We start from the raw sequence: 25,248 nt of genomic DNA, 5'->3' as shown, positions 1-25,248 counted from the left end.
CAATGGGAGTTGAGGATGTTCAGACTCTTCAAGAATCAGACCTATCTTATTAGTAAAAATAGGTGCAATAAAAACTCTGTCTTATGTGAGTGCTAAAGGGGCTGATAAATTGCTTAATGGAACTATACTAGAATTGTACTTAGTAGGTTTGAGGATACTTTAGGGTGGCTGTTTGCCTTGCAGAGATGACAGGCATATAGGACACTGGACTCAGACACAAGAGACTATGTTCTATTTCTGGCTCTGCCTCGACCTGACAGGGTGACCTTCAGCAAGTAACTTTACCACTCAGTGCCTCAATTTCCCCATCTGTAAAACAGGGCATGATTACACATACATCCTTTTAGATTTTCTGATTAAAAGTGCTATTTAAGAGCTAGGTATGTCTATCTAAGGGCTTTATTCTGCTGTCTAGTACTAAAGTATCTGAGCACCTACCACATAAAATCAATAGTAAAGACCCTAATGGCATTCATGGAGTACGTATTATATGAATATATGTTATGACTAAGGCTATGACCTGCATGATAAAATCACAGAAGTCATGAATTCCATGACTTTCTGTGACCTCCATGACTTCTGAAGTGACCAGCTGCGCCAGCCACTGCTGGGGCAGGCTTGGGCCACTGCTCCCCACCCAGCAGAAGCAAGAATTTGGGTGGGAGGCTCAGGGCTGGGGGTTGGGGCACAGAAGGGGGTGAGGGCTCTGGGTGGCGTTTACATCAGGGGGGCTCCCTGGAAGCGGTAACATCCCTCAGCTTCTGGGGGAGTTGCAGCCAGGGGGCTCTGAGTGCTGCATACATCTGCAGGCACCACTCCTGCAGCTCCCATTGGCCATGGTTCCCAGCCAATGGGAGATGCAGAGCCAGTGCTCGAGGGTCAGGCAGCACACAGAGCTGCTTGGCTGCACCTCCACTTGCGCGTAGGAGCTGAGGGATGTCACCGCTTCCCGGAAGGCACGGAGCTGAGTAGGGAGTCTGCCAGCCTCACCCCCCGCTCCCCAGCACCAGCTGTGGTCCTGTCCCCCAACACCCACGGTGTCCCCTAGGCCAGCCCCCTGAGCATAGTCTTGGCTTTGACTCAACAATCAAATAAACACCAAAAACATCAGGACCAAAATATATAAAATAATAAAAGAAAACTGTACTCAAATTCTCCATTAAAAGCGAGGGCAAATATGCGTGGCTGAATTAGTCACATAAAAGCTCGCATCAAGTCACAGTCATATCATGTAATAATCAGATTTTACCTGGCCACAAACTTTAAAAAAAAAAATCAGTGAATGCAGCCCATTTTACAATATCATGCCAACACCACTCTCTGATACTACAGGATGTTGCAGCTTTGCATTTCTGATGGGAATCATTAACAGTGATAAGCAATAACATCAGGTATGTTTGAGATGGAGCCAAACTGGAGACCAATTCCAAGGAGAAGCTGAACTTAGACCTCACTGTTGCAGTTCTACGCTCTTGTCAGGATTTGGCCCGTTGGCTTTCAAATGTGAGACATCTCTGGCACTAAGGAAGTGTTGAAAGATGTGGAACAATTAAGTTTCAGATAAATGGTTGTAGAAGGAGGCTAAGCCACCCTCTGGATGAAGCAAATTGTTAGTGGTTTGAATCCAACTGCAATATGAGCAAGAAGATTGGTGCACAAGTACCCAGATACCTTATAAGTGCTCAAAATAATAATAAAATAGTACATTTTAATTAATGATTAATTAAAAAGTCTGAGGCAGAAAAGAGAGGACTGGATTTTACAACCAGGTGAGAAATCTTATAGAGAGAGGAGCTACAAGTGCATTGCCATTAGCCGCTCCCTGTGCTAGATCATTAGGTTAGTTCTTATCAATGTGCTAGATCATTAGGTTAGCCCTTATCAATGCAGTCAAACCTGAGAGAGAGAGAGAGAGAGAGAGAGAGAGAGAGAGAGAGAGAGAGAGAGTGTGTGTGTGTGTGTGTGTGTGTGTGTGTGTGTGTGTGTGTGTGTGTGTGTGTGTGTGTGTGTGTGTGTGTGTGAGTGAGCTGGAGACTGGGCCCTTGGAGAGTGAAGGCTAAATCCCAACCCCAATTATAAACCTGCAGCACAAATCGGTTGAGGGAGAAGAGGCCTTGCAGCACTGTTGGACTAGAAGGGAATGCATGCTGTGTCCCTTAAAAAAGTGCATGTACTCTCCCGGCATAAACTCTGGCTGCCTTGAATACTTCAAGACCTGTCCCTGCATAGCAGCCCTAACACAGGCTGCAACATGAAAAGCCACAATAGAGCCCACAGAGATCTGGGAGAGGACAGAAAGTAAGAGTTTTCCCTTGCTAAATGTTTCTCATTTAAGTCCAGCTTAAACTGCAGTTGCAGTGGGGGAAATTACACTATTGGCTTCCATGATTAGTCTCTCTCAGCAACTTCTTTTTCAAATTTGCTGCAGTTACAAGCCATCGAATATATATGAATTCCTGACAGCATCACAAACTTCACCTGAGAATCAAGCTGCTTGCTTTCTGCTTCTTACATCATTACCAGATGGGAAGTCACCAGCAATCAGACTGGAACTGATAAAAATGACAGTGCTTGCAGCAGAATAGAAGCCAGCTCCTTCCCCAGTAGCCACATTGGCTCAGCAGGGTTTGAGTAAACATGGTCTTTGTCAGTGAATTCAGTCATCCTGATGAGGAGGTCCATGGGGAGCAGATTATACTAAGAAGGTGGCATTTTTATAGTCACTTTTCTGATGTTTGTGGTGTACCCAGGCTTTGGCCCATGGGCTCTTATATTTCACTCCTGAATGCTGCACCTTTCTTGTGCCTAGTTGACAGGAACTGCTTAATGAACTTCATGTATAGATTAATATTGCTGCTGTACAACTGAAAGGAAAATAGATACTGATTACTGTGCTTCTCCTTAGAATGACAGGAAGCTGAAAGGGTCACTAGAGGACAAAGTAAGTGGAGGAGACAATTTATTTATAGAGGAGAGCAGAGGGGGTGTGGAATTAAGACATGAAGCTTGGGGATAGATGACAGAGAGTATGGGGCAGAGAAGGCCCAGGAGTCAGAGCATGACTAGGACACAGGTCTGAAAGACAGAAAGACAGAGTGAGTCAGCAGAGACAGGACACACATCTGAGGCACAGAAGGATAGGGTGAATCAGCAGCCACAACAAAGAAGATCACACAAGTTGATGCTAATGGGTCAATGAGATGTAGGTAGAATTGTTTCCAAGCAGAATGTTTTTCAGTGTTTTCCAAGAGGGTTTTAGAATACCACAAGTATGATGAGGCTCTTGAAGTTAGCAAGGGCAGAGATGTCCAAATAAATACAGACGCATTGATTAACTGTGAAGGGAAGGGAGTAAGAATACATCAAAGGACAGCAAGAGCACCTCTTCAGACTTTGGATGGGGGTAAGCAATTGGAAGGGTAATCAATTCTCCTTTTAACTTTCAGAAATAATATCAGGTTTAAATAGAGGAGGAGGTAAATTCTATTATAGGAAAAATACATACAAGTGTCTTCTGGGAAGAGAGATTGAAGGAATACAAGGTAAGCAATTAACTGCACTCTTCAGGCATATGGAATGTTTCACTCTCACCATGCCTTTAAACTCACAGTACTCACAACCTGAGGAAACACAGATGTAGGGCAAAATGTTCCACTTTGAGCATCTCTCTAGAGCTCAGTGCAATATTCTGCTATCTCTAGATGCCCGAATCTCCTATTTATTTCTTGCGGCGGAAAGGGGGCAGGGGGGCAGTTTTGTTTCTGAACAGGGAGTGGATTTCCAGAGTTAAGAATCTGCATTGTGTGTATGAGATGAAAGTTGAAGTTTTTAGTTAAAAAATATTATTTAGGTTGCAAAATCAAACATTCAAAAGCTGGGAAATGCCAGATTTAAGATTGCTCCTGCAACCATAATTCTGCTCCATTATGCAACTGCGCACTGAATGATGTAGGGTCCTGTGGAAAACAAAAACAACTAGTTTGTGTGATCACGTACTTCAAGACAATGACAAATATGGGAATTCCTACCTTTCAAGTATTTGACATTTTGCAATTAAAATAATGTTTTTTTATAACTCTGTCTTGTAGGATTTTTTAGGTCATTTCATAGGGTGCCCTCCCAGAAAAATGTTAAAGCAAATTCTGTTATGTATAACTGTAGTAATCCTTCGATCAGGCATCATCATCAGGGTTTGAACCCTGAACATTCAGGAATGTAGTACAGATGTCTACAACTTGACCTCTGTGACTAACTACATAAGCTGACAGCAGGAAAAGACTGTTATCCCAGAGGGTGATGAACTGTTGGCACATATGCTGGATATCCAGGAGATGGGTGGGAGAAACCCAGTTTAGTTTGGTTTTCTTTCCTTTCCCCACCCTCCAGGCAGTGAGTGGGCTCTTGCCTCATCTGCTGCCCCCAGAAGAAGGGATGGGATGTTAGGACCTGTTCCAGGTCTGGGGACGTGTGCTCAGAGAGGAGGAGGAGGAGCCTATCTTGACCTGACCTTCCTCTGTCCCCCAGCACTATCACTACTAAGTCAGCTCCCAGACATTCCCAGGGCTGCTGATGCTTTGGTGTTGGCATGGGCCTAGCTCTTCAGAACGTTTGTGTTTAGTTATTGTTCATGCTGCCAAAATGTTCTCTTCCAAAGCAAGAGAAATGACTATTTTTAACAGTTTATAACTCAGTTAAACCTGAATGGAATTTCATGCAGTACAGAAAAGGCACTTCACTCTTCTTTTTGAAGGCCGTGCCAAATTTTAAAGGCTTATTGCAAGCAATGGAGGTGTTAAGAGTTTCTCAAGGAAAGCCCCAAGGATATTTAAAATGGAAAATGTTAGGCACTCTAAATAAGGGTTGACACCAGAGCACACACCTGCATACACACCCTGTTCTTACTATAGAAAAGGTGATTTTTGTAACCACATCTTGGATAATGTGCTAACTATCATGAGGTGAAATCCTAGAGAAGACAAGAAAGCTGTAGGTTTAATGCATGTTAGCAGGTCAGGTTAAACCCTAAGCTCTCCCTCCTCTCTCAATGTGCTAACAGAGGTAAAAATGACGAACTGTCTTGTCTTCTTTAGGATTTTGCCTACTTAACATGAGATATGAAAACAGCTTTTTTCTTAGCATGGGGACACCCACAAAGATAAATTCCATGGTGAAGAATTAGGCTTAATACAATGTTAGTACTGCAAAATATCACACTGAAATGTCACGAAATCAAAGACATCTAAGGAACAAATCAAGTTCAGCCACTCACAATTATGAGTACAGAATTTTTTATCAGACAATATGGGACAAGTGTTCAGTTTTTAATTTGGACAAAACTCACAATGGTGAATAAATTTTGCTGAAACTAAATAAATGAATGAATGAATAAAATAATGCCTTCTACTATGTTGAGAAGAAGCAGGGTAAACTTCCACCCTGATGGGATTTATTGAAGACGGTTATGAGCAACAGAGAAAATGTGGTTTATAATGGATGCTACATTCCACCATCTCCACAGTGGTGACTCCTAGTATAACACGAGTGAGATAAGCACAAATACCTCTGTCATTAGGAGTAAAAGAGGTTAAAATCATGAAGCTAATGGATAAACTTAAAAGTTCAAAATAATTTACATACTGTCAAGATTTCTAACCGCATCCCATATTGGTTTGCTTTATTTTAACATACAGGATATTTTTTTATGTTTACAGAAAAAAATCTTTCCACTCGATCTCTTTCCTACTAGCATGTTCAGGAGTTAAGACTATAATTAAAATTATGAGTTAAGACATGAGTTATGATTATAACTGGCAGATAGGCACCCACATCAGAAAGAGAATATTATATATATTTATTTGAGTGAATGTTCCTCTATTTATTTGTAAAGCACTGTGTACATTTATGACAATCTGGGCGTGATGCTGGAGGTTCTTAGCACCCTCATCAATCATGGATTTCCATTGACTTCAGCAAGGGTTGGGAATGTTCAGCATTTTTCAGAATCAGATTTTTTATATTTCCTTGAATATAAGTCTTGAATGACTAATTAATAGATAATAATAATAGTAATAATGTTCCCTTTAGGTCTAATGAGTGCTTTTTCCCATTCTTTTAGACATTTCTCATACATTTGAAGATTATGTTTGATCTTGAGCATTATGAAAATGAGACTAAAATGTGAGGGTGAAATTGGAATTAACATACACACACAAAACAGTTTTTCATTAGTAATCGTGAGGGGAAAATGTGAGAACAAGGAGAATAAAACAAATTCAAGGAAATACTTCTTCACACATCTTCCCAAATCACTAACAGCCTGTTTCTCAGGGCTGGCCCAAAGCCCTGCAAAGTCAAAAGGAGTCTTTCCATCACCATTAATGGGCCTAAGATCATGCCCTGCGTAGGCAAGTCCCATGTTCCTGAGGAGGTTTGGCTTTTGACTCCATTCCCTCTTGCCTCCTTTGAAGACTCCAAAATTTAGGAGTAATGAATGACTCTGAAAACATTTGGAGGTGCATTTCAGAGAGACAAAAACAGGTTAGGTTGCTAATGTAAGCCTGGAAATGGATGATCCGTGATTTAATTATTACCTGTTCCCTGGCTTTAACTACTTTTAACTTGACATTTCTCTGCCGACTGTGCAGGTGGCAGAGCAAGAGAGTACACCACACTGCAACACTGCAGCTGTGCCACTGTAGTGCTTCACTGAAAACACTATCTACATCAGTGGTCCCCACCTTTTTTTGTCTGGCAGGCGCCAGTCAATGAGCCACGGAGGACCCTGGCAGCTGATGAGCATCTGCCAAAATTCAGCCGACAAGCAGCAACGTCAATAGGCTTTACCGCCAAAATGCCGACAACAAGTAGCGAAAATCAGCGGCACTTCAGCAGCAATGCCTCTAGATGACACAGCTTGTTGGCAGCATTTCGGCGGATTGTCATCCACCGGCCAGTACATGGGTGCACTTAGACCTCTCAGGGGGCACCACGTTGGGGACCCCTGATCTACATTGATGGGACAGGTTCTTCCATTGGCATAGGTACTTCAGCTCCACAAGAGGCAGTGGTTAGGTTGACAGGACAACTCTTGTTGACCTAGCATCACCTATGCCAGGGATTATGTCCGTTTAATTGTGTTGCTTATGGTGTGAATACCGCTCTACTTTCCTAGTGTAGACCAGGCCAAAGAAGTTTACTTTTCTCAGTGAGTTACTTCTGAACATGACAGAATAAAGAACAATTGGAACTCTGCTTCCTGTTTCCTTGGCTCAAAAGCTTTGAACTTTTTTGCCAGTCAGATAAGCCAGGGGTTCTCAACCTTTTTCTTTCTGAGCCCTCCTCACCCCCCCCCCCCCGCCCGACATGCTATAAAAACTCCACAGTCCACCTGTGCCACGATAACTGCTTTTCTGCATATAAAAGCCAGAGCCGGCATTAGGGGGTAGCTAGCAGGGCAACTGCCCAGGCCCCCATGCCACAGGTTGTCCCACAAAGTGACATGGCTTAGGCTTTGGCTTCAGCCCCAGGTGGCAGAGCTCAGGGCCCCAGACTTCAGCCCTGTGCGCTGGGACTTCAGCTTTGTGCCCTTGGCCCCAGTGAGTCTAATGCTGGCCTTATTTGGTGGCCCCCCTCAAACCTGCTTGCAGCCATCGAGGGGGCGCCAGACCCCTGCTTGAGAACCATTGAGATAAGCCATGGAAATATGGATCTTCCCTTCTCCATCACATCCAGATCCCTGAACATAGGTAGCTGATGGAAACATTCATTGAAGATGGCACTGACGATGCACATCAATGTGTTCTACTAATACATCTAAATAACTGTGAAACTCAGTTTATAACACCATGATATCAGCTTAAATCCCACACAAATAAAGTTGGCATTCATTTTTCACCTACCCAAACAACAGTATTTTTGCATTATTTTATCTATAGTTCAGTTTGAATTAAAACAAAAACAAACACCAAACAAAGCAAAGTAAAATGCAATTGTCCTTAATTTCAGCTTGTTTTGGTTATGAACCTCATGAAGATGAAAACCAGGATGCTGGAAATCTCATCAGAAGAACATTTCTGACAGCATTCTGGCACTTCTTACTCTGGAAAACATCAAGGTCTAAGCATATTAAAAAAAAAGTTTGCCAAATTTTCTGTCAGCTCAGAAATGTTTCAGGTTAAGGTTTGAGTTCAGGAGAAAGTTCAAGTGGAAATCTTTAGACAATTGCATGTGTCTCATACAGCAGGAATGGTAGGTCTATTGGGGTAGAGGCCATCACTTAGCTGACATGACTTTATAAATACATTACACATTAAAATAAAAACTTTTTTAAAAACTTACCCTTAATCATGCTAATTAGAACTAAGATTTAAACAAGTCAGAAATTGGGGGCTTTCACTCTGCGACCTTGCACGAAGCACAAGGGCTTTGCGTGGCTTTCATTAATTATTGCTGAAACAATTCAGGTTCATTTGATATATATTATAAGCACAATTTCTCAGAGGTATATTGCTTGGCTACATGTCAGGTTGAAACTCCATTTGCAAGTAACCAGCTTGGTCTCAAATTCTTTCCCTTTTCTAAAATAACAGCTTAAATTTTTCATTTATGGAAATATGGGTTCAATTTATGGCTTAATTGGCGTAAAAGAATAAATGAGTTTGGTGGGGCTCAACTCTGTAGCTCGTGAATATTTGCCAGCATTACTAAACAACCATGCAATCAGCTGCCATACCAAGTGCCTGCTTAGAAGCAGCTCAGGACTAGAATAGTAGGAGGAGCTGTAGATCAGGACTCAAAACACATTGACCGAGCAGCACTGGAGCTTTAACTCTCTTAGCAGAACAACACGGGGGAAATTTGCAAGCAGCAAGTCTTTACTATGCTTTCTTTTAGCTATTAGCTGTTTGCTTTAATGAGCTTCAAATTCTCCCACCGTTAAAAGAGCATACAGGAATTGGAAGGGGAAGTGATCTATATAAACATTTATATAACTACCTCCAAAAATGACCTACAAAAAGCATTTTTTTTACCTCAATGTGTCACAAACTTGAAGTCTGATGCAATAGAACCATCAAGGGATACAAACAAGTGTTGTATGTCTCACTAGGAAGCAGGGATTCTTGCTAGTCCCAACAGGGCTCTGCACAGGAAAAAGGGTTCACATTAGTAGATCAAATTGCTGGACTGGAGCCATAAAGTAGAAGATGCCGTTGTGTTTGTTTTCTTTAATCAGTATTAGGAGATATGGGTTCTATTCTAAACTCTGCCACAGGCCTCCTGCTTGACTTTGAGCCAAGTAATTTAGGGAACAATCCAAAGCCTAATGGAGTCACTGAGAATCATTTGATTGACTTCAATGGGCTTTCAGTCAGGTCCCTAATCTCTGTGCCTCAGTTTTGCCATCTGTAAAATGGGACAATTATAATGCTTACAGGGTGTGTGTGCACAAAGATAATGTCACTGATCTGCTAACATTTAGAGTATACCACAAGGGACATATTTTAAGAAGGTCCGCTACATAAGCACATAGGTGCAATATTTAGGAAATAGTAGGAATTTTGATTATTTCTGTGCTGATTATTTAGTATATTTGTAAGTCATAGTTTGCTGTTTCCTTTATTCATGTATTGTAGTTTTAAGTATTGGTCAGATGTAGCTAGACTGTTAAGGGAAGTCTCTCTTATTTTATAAATCTACATTAATTACAGTTTCTGAAGCTTTCAGATACTCTGGTTATAAGCAACATAAAAAAGCCTACACATTAATAGAATTAAATAAAGCTTCCTGATTCATTGCTATGGAATAAAAGTTTTTTTGTATATTTAACATATACTCACATGAAACATATTGTAGAATCTTTTTTTTTTTTAAGTTACCTTTAGCTAATTGCACTTAGGTGTTTAGCTGGTATATTTTGCATCCCATATATTAAGGGTTTGTATGTGCTTGCTTGCTTTATGGAATGAAATGCAGGGCTATTTGTTTGTTTGAAATGGCCTTTATTTTGGAGGTTAATCCAAAAATCTGTACAGGTAAATCTGCAGTTAACAGAATTCAAACCTGTAGCAAGACTCTATTAGCAACATGAGTGGGGTGTAGGTGGGTGGAAGAAAAACAGGGGTATTGACTATTAAAATTCTCTTTAGAAGAGAATCTTGAACTTATTATTTGAAACTAGCCTGCTGTGTAGCAAGATTTCAAATGATTTAGGTCTTGTACCTGTAGTCGCTAAGAGTATGTCTAGACTGCAGTTAAACACCCCTGGTTGACCCATGTTAGCTGATTTGGGTTCACTGGGCTTGGGCTCTGAGGGCTGTAAAATGTAATACAGACACTGAAGCACAGACTGGAGCCCAGGTTCTGGGATCTCACAAGGGGAGAGGTTCCCATAGCCCGGTCTCCAGTCAGAACCCAAACCTTTTCACCACAATTTTACAGCCGCGTAGCCCAAGCCCTGCAAGCCTGAGTCAGCTGACATGTGCCAACCACAGATTTTTAATTGCAGTCTAGTCATACCCTAACTCTCATATTGCCAAATTTCAGAAGTACTTTGTTCAGAGCCTGATCTTCCCTTGCCACATAGGGGATGAGGAGAGTAAATATCCAAAAGGCAAGGAATCTTGGGATGGAGGGGGGGTCCCCTCCATTTAGATCAGAGATATGTGAGTGGGCCCTCAAGATTTTACTCAGCTCTTAGCCAAGGCAAAATTCCCATTGATGTCATTAAGTAAAAACACAGTAGGTATTTTAGGATCTGGCCCATGAGTGGTGCCATTGACTTCAATGGGGCAGAGCTGTCTTACCCACATTTAGAGGGTGAAACATGCATATTCATTCTCCCGCACAATCCTCTTCCAAGACACACACATTGCCTGCATTTGGAAGGTGAGGGAAATCCATGCTCCATTCCCCATCCTAAGAGAACTTGGGAGGCACTTGAGGGATGGGAAGGATGGGATGTGAAATGGAGGGGAGGACCATGGTGGGTGAGAAATGGAAGGAAGACACATAACAGCGGAGAGAGAATAACAGAAAGGATGAAAGAGGAAAAAGAAAACAGTGACGATTTAAAAAAGATAGTGGCAGAAGCACAAAAAGATAAAAAACACACTGAAAAAAAAGTCTCAAGAATGAAAAAAGATGATTGAGATACTGGGTGAAATTCTTACCCCTCAGAAGTCAATGGGAGTTTTGCCATTGATTTTAATGGGCACAGAATTTCACCCAAATGCCAGGAACATTTAAAATTTATGATATACAATGGGTAAGCTACTTCTAGCAACAACATTGTGCTTTGGACAGAGAAAGGGTAACACATATGGCAAGTGACTAAAGACTGCCTGATTGGACTTGTAATTTTCACCAGGTTAAGCTTCTTCCTTTTGCATTTCACTTTTCAGTTTATCCCAAGGAGATCCAAAATGATCTACTCATGTCATGTCACTATTTCTGTTCCGCCCTGAAATATAAAAAGGAATTGCTATTAAGCTCTCCTGCTTCCATTTGTCTCTTGAGGGTTACTGACTTTGGTTCCATCTAAGGGTCCTTCCTTCTAAAATAAATCTCCACAGACATCTTAGTAGTAAAAGAGGCATCCAAGCTTTCATTTATACATATACAGATTATCAAAAATTACTTATTTGATCATTTTATTTGTCTAAATTTGCCTGGTAGCAATGGAAGCTGCCCACACAATTTTAAATTAAAAATTACAACTGCCTGATGATGACTGTGGTCCTGTCAACTCCCAACCACTTTCTGCCTGTCCAGAAATAGATGTGTAAACACAGGTTAAAATCTGTAGCCATTTAGAATAGGTCTATATGTGGGTATGTGCATTTGTCAGGGCTTGGGAGAAGTCAGCTCTCACTATTACTTGAATGTCTCTTTTTTACTTTTCTAACTTTATCTGCACATGGGACTTAACCAATTAGGGTCCAACAGGTTTCTCACAATGCCTACAGTGATACTCAACATTTATAACAAACATTCTAACACTTGCTACATGCCATGTAACTGCCATTTTTTTCAAGATGGACATCAAACTCTCTTATAAGGTACCACAAAGTGATTACACTTTACCATAAACCACAGGAATACAAATAACAGGCAAATTGCTCAGCTAGTGTAGTTCAGCACAGAGCCATGACTTTCACAGAGCTATATGGATATACACCAGTTGACACTGTGATCCCATATATCTAACATTTAGCATCTTTCATCTTTAAGGAACCCAAACAAATTATTTAGTCAAAAAGATTAACAGTGAAATCCAGCCACCTCTGGGGTTGATTGGGCAGTGCACAGAAATATTATACAGGAGCTGAGGCAAGGAAGAGCCAAATTCTGCACACACTTGCACCAACGTGAATCTTGAGTAACTCCACTGGATTTATACTAAATTTAAACATGTTTAACTGGATGCAGAATTTGGTCAGAACTGAGGGAGAATACCATATTCACCTGAAGTTGAAAGAGGAGGCTCTATTTAAATATCCAAACTTAGAATTCACCTAAAACAAAATCTTTCATTAACTAGGGATCCAAGTCTTAAACAATCACTTTCAAAGAGCTCAGTTTTGTATCTCACCCCTTCAAATACAAAACTTCCAACCACACAGTGTCCCCCTTGCTCCTCGGGGTCATTGGCTCTGTAGTGAATCAGATTGAAGAGCACTCTCTATTAAGCCACTGACTCCACTCCCTGCAGCACCCTGTTTTTTCCCCCTTTAAGTGCTGACACTAATTAGTATGGGCAGTTGAAGATCTCAACTCCAGCTAGTCTAACTTCAGACACTTTTCTCACACATACTTTTAGCTACATCCTTAGTGTGAGGAAATCATTTTTTCCATTGGGTACAAAGCCTACTATCATAACTGGCACCAGGATTATCTATCTAGGTACTTTCAAGGTCCTAAACACAGTAGTGTCAAAGTAGCTAGCAGACATTAATGAAGGTATCTTCACAAAACTTCTCTGAGATAAGGAAGTATTGTTAGCCCCATTTACAGGTGGAAAATAGAGGCATAGATAGATTGCCTGGTGTCACCGAGGACATCTGGGACAGAGCTAGGAAGTGAATGCAGATCACCTGAGTCCCAGCCCAGTTCCTTAACTACATTATTCCTTTCATTTGCTGGCACTAGTTTATGAGAAACCAACTTCTGCAGGCTCTTTGGACACCTTCAAAACAAAATAAAATATACAATGGTACATTTGGTGAACATTTTGAGGCCAATAGTCAAAACTGCAGAGGAATGTTGAACAGGCAGAAAACCAAAATTCTATACATCCATGAGGGGTGAGGGAATAAAATGAATGATCTGAACATTGGCAAATGTAAGATCCATCCTATCCCCCTGCCTTTCCCACAACCCCCCAGCCACCTACTTTCCCACAGGAATGTATCTATTAGCTCGTCTCAGTCAAACACAATAAAGGTAGCTGCTCTGTTTAGACATGGAGGCCTCAGGATCTCACTCTCTGTCAGGGTTGCAGGCCATGTAGAAATGTAACTCTCAGCAAGATTATGATTGTAGATTGGTCTGTTGCCTTGTGGCTGCCAAGGTTGGCGAAGCATGGAAGCAATTTGTGAATTGCAGCAGCAGTAACTCTGAATGGCTTTAATTAACGGATGCCAGGAAGCTGGAGGGAGCTCAACAACAAGAAAAAAGGAAGGTGTTTCCCTGAGACTTTTGAAAGCCCAGCCTATTATTCAACCAGCCAAGCCTATCTACATCACTGAGAGCTGAGCAGAGGAAAAAGCTTCCCTAGCTGAGATAACATTCTATCTAGCTTCCCCTGCTCCCAGTCAAAAGGGAAAGACACCACTAATGTAACTTTTCCATCAGAAATTCCATTTGAGTTTGCATTGTCTAATTAGTATGATTTTCCATTGTCTACATTTTCTCTCCCTGCACAGCTATTACAGCACAATAAAGGAAAGGAATGAGTCATCTTGTCACATTTTCCCTAAAGCATCCTGGGAAATAATCTGTTTAGGATGAGTGCACAAAATCTATTTGCTCAGTAAACCTAATTTTAGCTGAGAACCAATAAATATGTATGTAGTGAAGATACCACTGCAAGCTAACAGCGCTCAGAACTAAGTGGCAGATTCACACCAGGTGACTGAGTATTTGGGCCAATGGAAAAATACAATGGCTTATTTCATTTGGGATATCATGGCTCAGTTTGATTGGGATGTGTAGTGAGGTGGTCACTCCGCTTCAGCTCTGAAGGGGTTAAAAGCAGACTGGAGAGGGCTGCAGCAGGGAAAGAGAGTGAGGACAGCTGTGAAAAGCTGAGTGAGTCACTGACCACAGCTGGGCCACACTCCAATCAGGCCACAGCTGGCCTGTATAAAAAGGCTGTGAGTCAGAGGCCAAAGAGTCTTTCTCTATCTGAGAAGGGTGATGGACCTAGCTGCCTGAGTCCTAAAGGGTACTGGAGTGAAGCAGGGCTGGTGAAAGGCCAGGGAAGTTCCAGGCTACAGGGCCTGGTCCTAGGCCCACAGAGGTATTGGGTGGAGGAGGAAGGCAGCAGGTCCGAACCCCCTTGCCTGTGATGAGTGGCTTTTACACTGCAGTCTGCCCCAATGAGTGGGAGCTAGATGGTGACTGGCAGTAGCGCACGACTGAGGCAAGGTGGGGATTAGAGGGTTGGGGGTTCTAGAGCGGGGAGACCCATAGAGACTAGTGGGGGTATTGCCAGGGGCAAGCCCCCAGGTAAAGGGGCTCCAGTTCCTAGGAAGGACACGGGACCCAGTGGGAAGCGGGCACATCCTTTACAGGATGCAATAAGGATGATGGTATCATCTTGCTTACAAACGTTTTGGGTCTCCTGGTTCTTGGCCCTGATGCTCTGAGACTATGGAGGTGCAGTCCGTACATTCTCTGGAGTCTCAAAGCTTTGACAATTAACATCAACAAGAGTGGTTTAAAAAAAGAAATCACACACCAAGCGAGAGAATTAAACCCGGGGCAAGGGGCTGGAATCAAGCCAATCAGACAAGAATATTTACAGTTCAATCCTCCCCATTCCCTAGCAAATGGTCCTATTATTCAAGACTGTTATACAGCTGATATGGTTGCATTACCAGGAGCGGACAGTACTGTATGGATTACAGATTGGAAACCTGTGAGATGCAATTCCTAACGGGACCATCAGAGGGTCTAAAAATCAAACACACATAAAAAAAACCAGAAGGTTTCTCTGATGTTTCTCCTCTGAATTATCCCATGAAATGAGGCGAGTTCTGCCTCACACATAAAAGAAGGGGATTGGGACCCTAAATCCTGAGGACACTGGGAGCTCTTCAGAAGATACAGGACAAACCATGGAGAGGACTTAGGCCTCCATACTTCTGGAGCTTTGGGCTCCCCTCCCCCTCCAGCATAATCCCAAGTCTTCTCCTGTGGTGGATGTTCCCAGAACCCCTCTTAAAGGATGAATTCCAGATCTCGGCAAGCAGACTGTATACAAGGTACCCCAGGCACTGCATAACCTTTTCTGTGGATTTACCCGCTGGAGTAGATGATGCTTCTCATCCACTTCTAAACCACCCGTGGACTTCCTCATCTTGCTGGGCTCTTGGAATACTAGGGGTGTGAAAGACAGAGTCACAGAGGTGGCTAGACCCTTCCATAAGCATACACATGCTGACCCTGAAGAGACAGTCCTCTCCAGAGAAACCTGAATGCACTTATTTAAACATGTCAAGGAGATCAACTGGCCCATCAGGATGAAATTTTAACCTTGCATCTGAATTCCCTGGCTACTGGGAGTGCTATTGCCTTGTAATATGGGTAGTGGCGAGAGGAAAAGCCTTGTGTTAGTGCAACGGTTTAACAGTGAGGGATCTCATTACAGAGCCTGATCCTACAAGGTGCTGAGGTGCCTCACCTCCCACTGATATCAGTGAGAGGCAAGAACATCTCAAGCAGTGCTTTGACCCTTGTTGGGTCCTTCTTACGTATATATGCATAAATACACACAGTGATATAAAATCAAACATAAGCAACACTTAAACAAACAAACCAACCTGCTGCCCCAAACTGCTTCCAGAATATAGGCACAAGTCAGTACATTGCAGAGTCAAAAATCTAATTAAATCAATCAGTACCATTATAAATAATAGTTATATGTATAATCCCAAAAGCTTAATGGGAATGAGATACGAAAATAGATCTTTCATTTCAAATCTCTTAAAGATGCTGCTCATCTACCCAAGGGAAAAAAAAACATAAATTCCACATTTACTTATTTATAACAAAGATGGCACAATAAGTGGTTATTCCAGATAACCCATAAGTCACTGATTTTGTTTTCAAAGCCCTGACTGCTTTCTATGCCTTTGGCCTCTGCTGCCTAGCAACCTCAACAGAGCTTTCTTAGTCTATACTGATTCAGGAGGGTTTTCATTTCTTTATTTACTGGAATGTCTATAAGGATGATATGAAAACAAAGAGCTGTTTGTTCTCTGTATCAGACATCAGATCCTAAGCATCCCACCTCCCTGAGGAACACAGCTGTCACTGATCCAATAACCCATCACCACCACACCCTGGATTTGCTGGGAAATTGAACAAGCCCTACTTTTCATTAAGGCAGGTAGACTTTGGAATCTTTCCAGTGACTCCTGGCAGTAATGGGCACTGCTCTTTTTCAGCCTCTTTAATTGTGTTTACTGATTCTACATAAGCCTTTTTCACTCTGGAATATCAAGTGTTGTGTAAGCCTCCTGCTTGCCAGTAGCCATGGAGTTCCTGAATAATATGCACATGCTTCACTACTGCAATACTGACTCACTAGCAGACCCCCAATACAGCATCCATGCCATGGAAGGAAACAAGGTTTAAAACTCTGCAATCTCTCACTGTGTCTGCTCTTCAAGGCCTGACAATTTGGAGGAGGCTGTGGTTAAAGTAGGTATGGGGGCGTGTCTCACTGCATCAGCCAATGAGGAGGGGGGAATTATGGATATGTGCTGCTCTATCAAGCTAGGGACAGGAAATAGAACTTCCTTCTGCTTTTTCTGGAGGGGTATTATTGCCTCAGTCTTGTTTTGACTGACTCTCTTCCCCATTTTATAAATAATTACTATGGTTGATTATAAGCTTCTAATTGCTCTTTGGTTACATCTACAGGGGGTATGATTCCCTGCTCATGTAGATTTATCTGTTGTGGGTCTGCTCACGCTAGTGTGCTAAAAATAGCAGTGTAGCTGGGCTAACATGGACAGTGGCTTGGGCTAGCCACCCCAAGTACCTACCCACCTGGACCCTCTGGGTGCATAGTTGGGCAGCTAGCCCAAGCCAGCACCTGCACTACCCTGATTACACTGCTATTTTTAGCAGTCTAGCTCCAGCAGAACTAGCACAGGTACATCTACACAAGCTGGGAGTCACAATCCCTGTTCCAAGTGTAGACATAGCCATGTATTATTGATGGCTGCACAGAATACCTCCTCCCCTCTGCAAAGTAAGACTAATACTTACTCTTTCTCTTGTCACTTCAACCAGGGCTTATCAAAGACCTTTATAAATATCACTGGATCAATACTTCATCCTGCCCCATAACGGGGTAGGTCAATATTAATAGCCCTGTTATACAGATAGAGAAATTGAGGCATGAAGAGGTGGAGTAATTTAACTGAACCCATATCTCCTTAACACATTGGGCTGGGTAAATAGTTAACGAAGACAACATTAACAAAAACCACCTTATTTTAATAAATAAATAAATAAAAGTACCTGCATTGTTTTGCTATGATTCACGGGCTGATATTATTCATGCAAACCATTGTAGGATTGTAAAGATGTTTGTGAATCTTAGCATTTGCCTGCATTTAAGTATAAACGTTTATTTAGCCAAAATTCTGTACTGAGAAATGAGATATTTGCTATCTGTTATTCTCATTTGAATAAACATTCCCATTATACAGTCAGAAAGCAGAAACAATATCAGATGACTTAAGTGACCAATCAAACAAACAAGAAATGTTTGAAAATCACTCAGAGAACAGCCACAGCCTTCAAATGTTTTATTTATTTATGGATACTTATGAATAATGAAGACATTCACAGAAAATGGAATAGATCTGCAGACTATTTATTATCTAAAAAGGGGACTAAGTTAGTCAATGTAGGCAAACAGAGGTTACTGGTCTGCAAATTAGGAGACCTAAATTCTATTCCTGGTTCTGCCACAGACAAGGAGTGTTGTTTCACCTCTCTGACTTTGTTTATCCTCCTGCTGTCAATTCTTTGGGACAGAGACCATCTGTTACCATATGTAAGTACAGTGCCTAGCACAATTAGGCCCTGATCTCAATTGTGACTTCTGGCTGCTACCATACTACACAGAATTAATAATAAATATCATTCAAAATTCAATATTTGATCCGCTCTAATTATAAGCAATTTGTTTTATGTCCACTTTCCACTGAGTATCAGTGTTGCAATTCCATGGTAAACTAGACCTTTGATCCCGGATCAATCTTCCTTAAGGTTTTAGGTTTCCTAGCTGTCACCTCTCTTGGGTTGGATATCCATATCTCTCTCCCTTCAGACTGGGGGTTTAGGATTGCAGTCATTCTGCACCTCACTGTGACTTCCCAGCAGGTATGACCTGGGTCCAGCATCTGCAGTTAACCTTTTTCCAGAGGCTCTAACAGTGTACACACATTACCAACCAGCCTTCACAAAGCAAACCGCATTTATTCCTAGGGCAAAAGCATTACAGAGAAAACACATATAAACATAAACATGCATGCTAAAAGTTTACTAGAGATCATCCCCAGTTCCAATATAGAGCTCTGATAGGTTCCAGTCTTTCACACCCCACCTGGATTTTCCCCCTTGGTTGCGAGTTCATGGCAGTTTTTAGATCAGGAACCAACCCCCAGCTGGACAGTTCAATTGTTTCTTTATACAGCTCGAGACTTTGATCTAATCTCCAGGAACAGGAAATCACTGGTCAATGGTTATCTTCACAGGACATAGCTTCAAAAGGCTGGATTTTTGCATAACCAGGTTTGTGAAATTTGCATTAATCACTTCCCAGGGATTCCTCAGGAAACACAATTATTGTCCCAAAAGTCCACGCCTGTCTGGCACATTTCAATATAGTCATTCAAACTCCTTACACTTCCCAGGTATCATATCTGTCAAAATCAGCGTTCATTTTAAAACAAAAATCAAATTGCTGGTTCTTTCCTCTTGCAAAGAATAAATGTAAGATCTCATGCTGCTGCTTGTGAACCTAACCTTTCAGATAACCATCTCCAAATAAACGGCAGCAGACGTACAAACTCATACGTCTACTGTCACATTCACCCAGGTGAGGGATCAACCGTGAAACCAAGTTGAAATCATGTAAATGGACAATCAAAAATAAACATGGCACAAAGCTTTTATACTTTTATCAAAGATTCCAATAAATGGATTCAACTGCATAATGAAGAAAATGAGATTAACACCAACACAGACACTAGAGAAAATATTTTGGAAGTAAGCAAAAGTCAGACTAGCTACCACTCTTAAGGAAAAAAGAAGGCTGTGCAGGTTATTGGAAAAGAACATTAGAAGACGGTCACATCCTAATTTCTGAAGATTGAAAGTCGATTTTAAAGAAGGAAAACCCCAACTGCCTTGGTTTTTATCTTTAAAAAAATTAGTACAGCCAGGAGCTCACTTCACCCTCCTGGGAAAGAGAGTTGCAAACTGTGTTGGTTTGCAATTTATGAGCTCTCCCTAAATCTGAAAGATTGCAAGCAGGTCTGCACAGACGTTTTTGAGGATCCAGGGCAAAATCTGAAACTGTGTCCCCTCCCCACATCCTTTCAAAAACATTACCACTGAGAGGAGGCCATGTGTGGGTCTTGGAGAGCAAACCAGCCCTGAACCAACCCCACAGCAGCATTCCTGTCCTGAGGGGCTGTGCTCAGCTCCCTGCTCCAGGAGTTGTGATCTGGCACCCAGGGCTGCAGTGCCATTCACAATTGGCTTGGCCACTCCTCCTTCATGACATAAGGATGACTGGGCCAAACCTGAGTGGTGCTGTGACCCAGTGTGCCATGTCATGATGCAACCCTCTCAAATGGACAGCTGGGGACAAACTGTCCCTTTGGCCTGCCTCCTCCTCTCCACCCCGATCAGCTCTTTTAACAACAGGAAACATTATTCCAGTGGTCAAATCCTGATCTCAGTTACCTGATGTTACTCCAGACATATAGCAGTATAATTGAGATCAGAATTTGGCCCAATTATTTAAATATCAACTATAAACATATTGGAAAAACAAGAGACAATAAATCACTGAAGTCACAAAATGCTCTATTCAAGCACTGTTAAATGCTCAAAATACAGTTACCTGAACAAAAAGATGGTGATAAAAAGAAAGTTGTGATCAAAGCAAGTTTGGTGAGAGGTACTTATATAAAACTTTATATGTACTGTAGTAATGGCATAATAAAAAATACATAGATAGAACCAAACAAAACCAATACCAATAAATCCATTATTTTAAGGAAATGTACAGCATTTGAGAATCTACCTACATTATTAAGCAAAGATGAGACATATTGTCAGGAAAAATAAATGCATTTTGGGTGTTTACATCTATATTTTAGTAGGCACAGTGAGGACAATGTTATTAAAATGTGAAGGTCACAATGTTATCTGCCCACATAAACCATGTAACAGTCCTTCCAGATACAGAGGAAAAAGCTGCTCTGTACAGTTGCAAATGCAGATATTCTCTTTACAGCCATATATTATTAGTAGCTGTGGATATGATGATGGCAACCTGAATTCTCCTCCTGTGAATGAATCCTGAGTGATTTCACAGTATCCAGCTATGATGGGTTTCCTGATGATCTGAAACACTGTCTTTGACCATTTCAATTTCTCCTGGTCAACACTAGTTTAAGTGCTAGAATACAGGGTATAGTGAAATCAAAAGGGATTATAGTCTGCTATATATGATTTTGGAGATAATACCACAAACTGTCATGATGTGAAGTGAAATTAGAATTTATGGAAAATGCCAGATGGACAGCCCTGGAGAATAAAAGGTAAGTTTTTTGGCTCAGGGATAGTCATGTATTCTAATTTTGTACAGCACCTAGCACAATGGGCACCAACCTGGTGTGGCCTTCAGGCACTACCCCCAACATAAATGTTAAATAACTAACAATAATATATCCACAAACAGGGATAGCCTAGGCAGCGACAGTGGAAGTCACCTACTATGAATGAGCCTCAGATTGCTGATGTGGAAGGTTGTTCAGTCTTCATGCCCATCCAACTCCATGATTCATGATGGGGGCGGAGTTATGAGTTGCGGTTGTATCTGTCTACTAGAAATTGAGTTGATACCTCCCAACTCAAAACAAAAACAAGCAGAGAGCTAGAAAATTATATGCAGCATATTATCCTAAGCATAGGTGTTCATTTAACCATATTCTGGGTATTCCTCCTGGTCTCCCTCCTTGCCTGTAATTAATTCCCTAAGTACCCAGGCTTGTCATTATCAATTTGGTCTTTGGGGAAGACTCCCATGTCTTTCTTACATTGTGAAGCAGGATGACACCTGTGTGCACTATACATGAACCTTTAATAATTTCGCAAAGAGAATCACAAAGGCATCAGACCATTTTAATCATTACCAATCCGAACTATAGTTCAAATTGAAATTTCTAGGACAGAGCACTGCAAAGGATCCTTTTCTTTTACACTACTCCTCCTCACACTTCAGGTCCATAATTAATAGGAGCAGGGGTGACTCTAGGTATTTTTCCGCCCCAAGCACGGCAGGCAAGCTGCCTTCGGCGCCTTGTCTGCGGGAGATCCCTGGTCCCACGGATTTGGTGGCACGCCTGCAGGAGGTCCGCCAAAGCCGCGGGACCAGCAGACCCTCCGCAGGCATGCTGCCGAAGGCAGCCTGCTTGCCGCCCTCGTGGCGACCAGCAGAGCGCCCCCCGTGGCTTGCCGCCCCAGGCACGCACTTGGCGTGGTGGTGCTGGAGCCGTCCCTGAATAGGAGACTTGTCACTTGTGTATGCCATCTCTTCCCCTCTAAGTAGGAGAAAGCCTACTTAAACCTGATGGATGAGGTTCTTTTATATACAGCAGGGAACTCAATTTACTAACCATTGACTGCCTTTTTTGTTTGAAAGACAAATCCTAAGTTTTTACTACATTCTCACTCATTACTGCAAACTTTCATTGATTTCAACAGGTGTGCACCTAAGTACAGTGTGAAATGGAGTAAGGACTTTACAAGTTAGTAAAACATGAAGTTGGTTGGAAATGGAAAAATGAAATTTTGACCAAAAAAGATACATTTTAAAAATGTTTTGCTGATTTTCTGCCATTTCTTTCCCCTATTTTCTGACCAGCTCTCTTAGCAAATACTGCTTTCCAAATTCTCCTCTGAGAAATAGCTGTTTAACACAGTTCTGCTTAAAAAAGGTTTCCCTTGGTTTGTGCATCTATAAATACACATTTATGTACATTTATGAGATACAAATATGTAGTTGTGTTAGTTTTCATCCCTGCTGTGTTTCTACAACGCAGTGTGACATTCACAGAGAAGAAAAGAGACTAGAAGTGAGGAGCATTCAATAGTTCTGTCTAGCATTTTACATACAGTGAGAGAGAAAAATTAGTGCTATCTTCACCAACCAGTAAGTCTGGAGTGATTGAAATGAGAGAGGAAGGGATAGACACATTGCAAAGTAAACCACGGATGAAGCGACCAGTCTCCCACAATCTCAGCCACACTACAGTCTATTCTGTTGAACTGTACCCTGGCACTAGCTATGTCATTTTAGACCTCTATCCCTGATGGTAGACCTGGCGGTATTCTTCTGCTCTTCAGTATTAGTGATAATAGTATTTTGCCTTTCTCTAAAAACTTCCAGCCAAGGTTCCTAGGCCATTTCACAAACTTACATTGATGAAGCCTCACATAGCCATCTGCGGTAGGTAGAGGAGCATTATCCCCACTTATAAATGAAGAAATGAGGTTCTGAAAAGCCAACTTGCTCAAAGTCTAACCAAATGCTTGAGGTATATCTACACTGCAATCAAAGGTATGACTACAGCATGTGTAGTCATATACAAATTATGACTTTAATCTAGCTAGTGCTATTAATCTAGCTTTAATCTAGCTAGTGCTATTAACAATATCAAGGAGTTTCAGTGAAATCAGAGCTAGAAAAGACCTACCAGATTGTCTATTCCATCTTCTGTCCCACACTCTCCCAGGCCAATACATGAGAAGCACTGGAGCATTATACACACCGAAAGACAAGTGTTTTTGTCACACTCAGAGGCCTGGTCTACACAAGGGGGGAGGGGGAGGAATCGATCTAAATTACGCAACTATAGCTGAAGTCAACATACTTAGACTTACTCACCGTGATGTCTTCATTGCGGTAAGTCAACCGCTGCTGCTCCTCCATCGACTCCACCTGTGCCTCTCGTGGCAGTGGAGTTCAGGAGTTGATGAGAGAATGCTCAGGGATCAATTTATCGCATCTAGACTAGGCATGATAAATTGAACCCCGCTGGATCGATTGCTACCCACTGATCTGGCGGGTAGCGTACACCAGTGGTTCTCAAAGTTGGTCCGCAACTTGTTCAGTGAAAGCCCTTGGTGGGCCAGGCCAGTTTGTTTACCTGACACTTCCCCAGGTTTGGCTGATTGCGGCTCCCACTGTCCACGGTTCGCCACTCCAGGCCAATGAGGGCTGCAGGAAGTGGCATGGGCCGAGGGATGTACTGGCCGCCCTTCCCGCAGTCCCCATTGGCCTAGAGTGGCAAACCGCAGCCAGTGGGAGTCGTAATCGACCAAACCAGCATATGCGGCAGGTAAACAAACCGGCCCGGACCGCCCAGGGCTTTCCCTGAACAAGCAATGGACCGACTTTGAGAACCACTGGTGTAGACATACCCAGAAGGGAATGCTTCCTTGTAGTTAGTGAGAGCAAATCCTTAGGAAGATACCTCTCTAGTTACAAAATGCCAGTTCTCCTTCATGAAGATATGAAGAACATTTTTTCTTCTGCATTATATGCCCATGTCTATGGATTATTGTTATAGGTGTGCCTATAACTTCAGGAAGGAGGAAGCCCCCTTGGAGTTCATAGATGTCATAAAAATGGCAATCTTAAAACAAAACAGAAAGAACAAATAGCATTCATCCTTACATTCTGTAGACAAATAGCTAGATATCCATGTTTTTGCTAACTAGAATTAGCTAGCACAACCCTACTTATTAATGAATAACACAGCTTCAACAATGACTTCCTGTTTAATTTAGATGTACTTAACAAAGAATTTGGCCATCTAGGAACTTCACAATAATCATTATACTTCACACTCTAGCCTCTCAGAAATTTACAGTGGTGATGGGATAGATCTCAGATTGTTGTGTTCCAAAAGTAAATAAGGATCTCCATTAGTTATTAGCTGTATAGGGTTTATGACCACAGCTGAGCAGTACTGATTCTATCCAGCAGAGGGAAGGGGTGCAACTGCACAACTATACATTTCATTACAAAGCACATACTAACTCATTCAGTGCAATTCCTTCTGAACTGATTAAATGATTATCTTAGAACATAACAGAAACACATTATGCTTTTAAGACGTTATGCAATTTTTAAATATTCATGAAGGCAGTATGTCTTATTCTGTGTTTGTAAAGCACTGTGCAAATTTATGCTGCAATATAAATTAGTTTTAATAACAATTATTTTAATTAAGTGCTAGATTCCATTTAGTAATATTAAACTTGAGTATTAAATTACACAGCTGTTGGGTCTCAATAAAAATCTGAGTTGTGTCTAATGGAACTGAAGTCTCATTTTCAATCTTTCTGGCAGTTTACTACATTACCAACATATCATCATAACCAATCTGAAAATCAACCCCTTTGGGTTAATATGCACAATGTTCAGTTCATAGATCATGAAAGGGTATAAACTAATTATCATGTTTAAAAAGTTAAAAATTCCTAACTCGGTTTCTGTCATCTGTCAAATTGTATAAATGCAGTGTCGTTGTAGCTGTGTCGGTCTCAGGATATTAGAGAGACAAAGTGGGTGAGGCAATAAATTTTATTGGACCAACTTCTGTTGGTGAGAGAGACAAGCTTTTGAGCTTAAACAGAGCTGAAGAATAACTCTGTGTAAGCTTGAAAGCTTGTCTCTCCCATCAACAGAAGTTGGTCCAATAA

At 41.7% G+C, this 25,248-nt stretch overlaps 1 protein-coding gene across 8 annotated transcripts in view; it reads right to left on the bottom strand.

Moving 5' to 3' along the window:
- LRRC4C (leucine rich repeat containing 4C) overlaps positions 1-25,248 on the bottom strand; it is a 900,227-nt gene that overhangs the window by 68,028 nt on the left and 806,951 nt on the right. For 6 of the 8 annotated variants that reach the window (XM_030560004.1, XM_030560007.1, XM_030560006.1 and 3 more), the window contains one exon: positions 9,030-9,139. The exons of the other annotated variants lie outside the window; for them this stretch is intronic. The gene's annotated coding sequence lies outside the window, so the exon portion shown is untranslated. The remainder of the gene's footprint in view (positions 1-9,029; positions 9,140-25,248) is intronic. 8 annotated transcript variants of the gene reach the window in all.

Source organism: Gopherus evgoodei, chromosome 4, assembly GCF_007399415.2.
Source record: "Gopherus evgoodei ecotype Sinaloan lineage chromosome 4, rGopEvg1_v1.p, whole genome shotgun sequence".
Classification (NCBI taxonomy): Eukaryota; Metazoa; Chordata; order Testudines; family Testudinidae; genus Gopherus; species Gopherus evgoodei.
The sequence above is the reverse complement of the archived record's forward strand: the minus strand, read 5'-3'. Positions and strand labels throughout refer to the sequence as shown.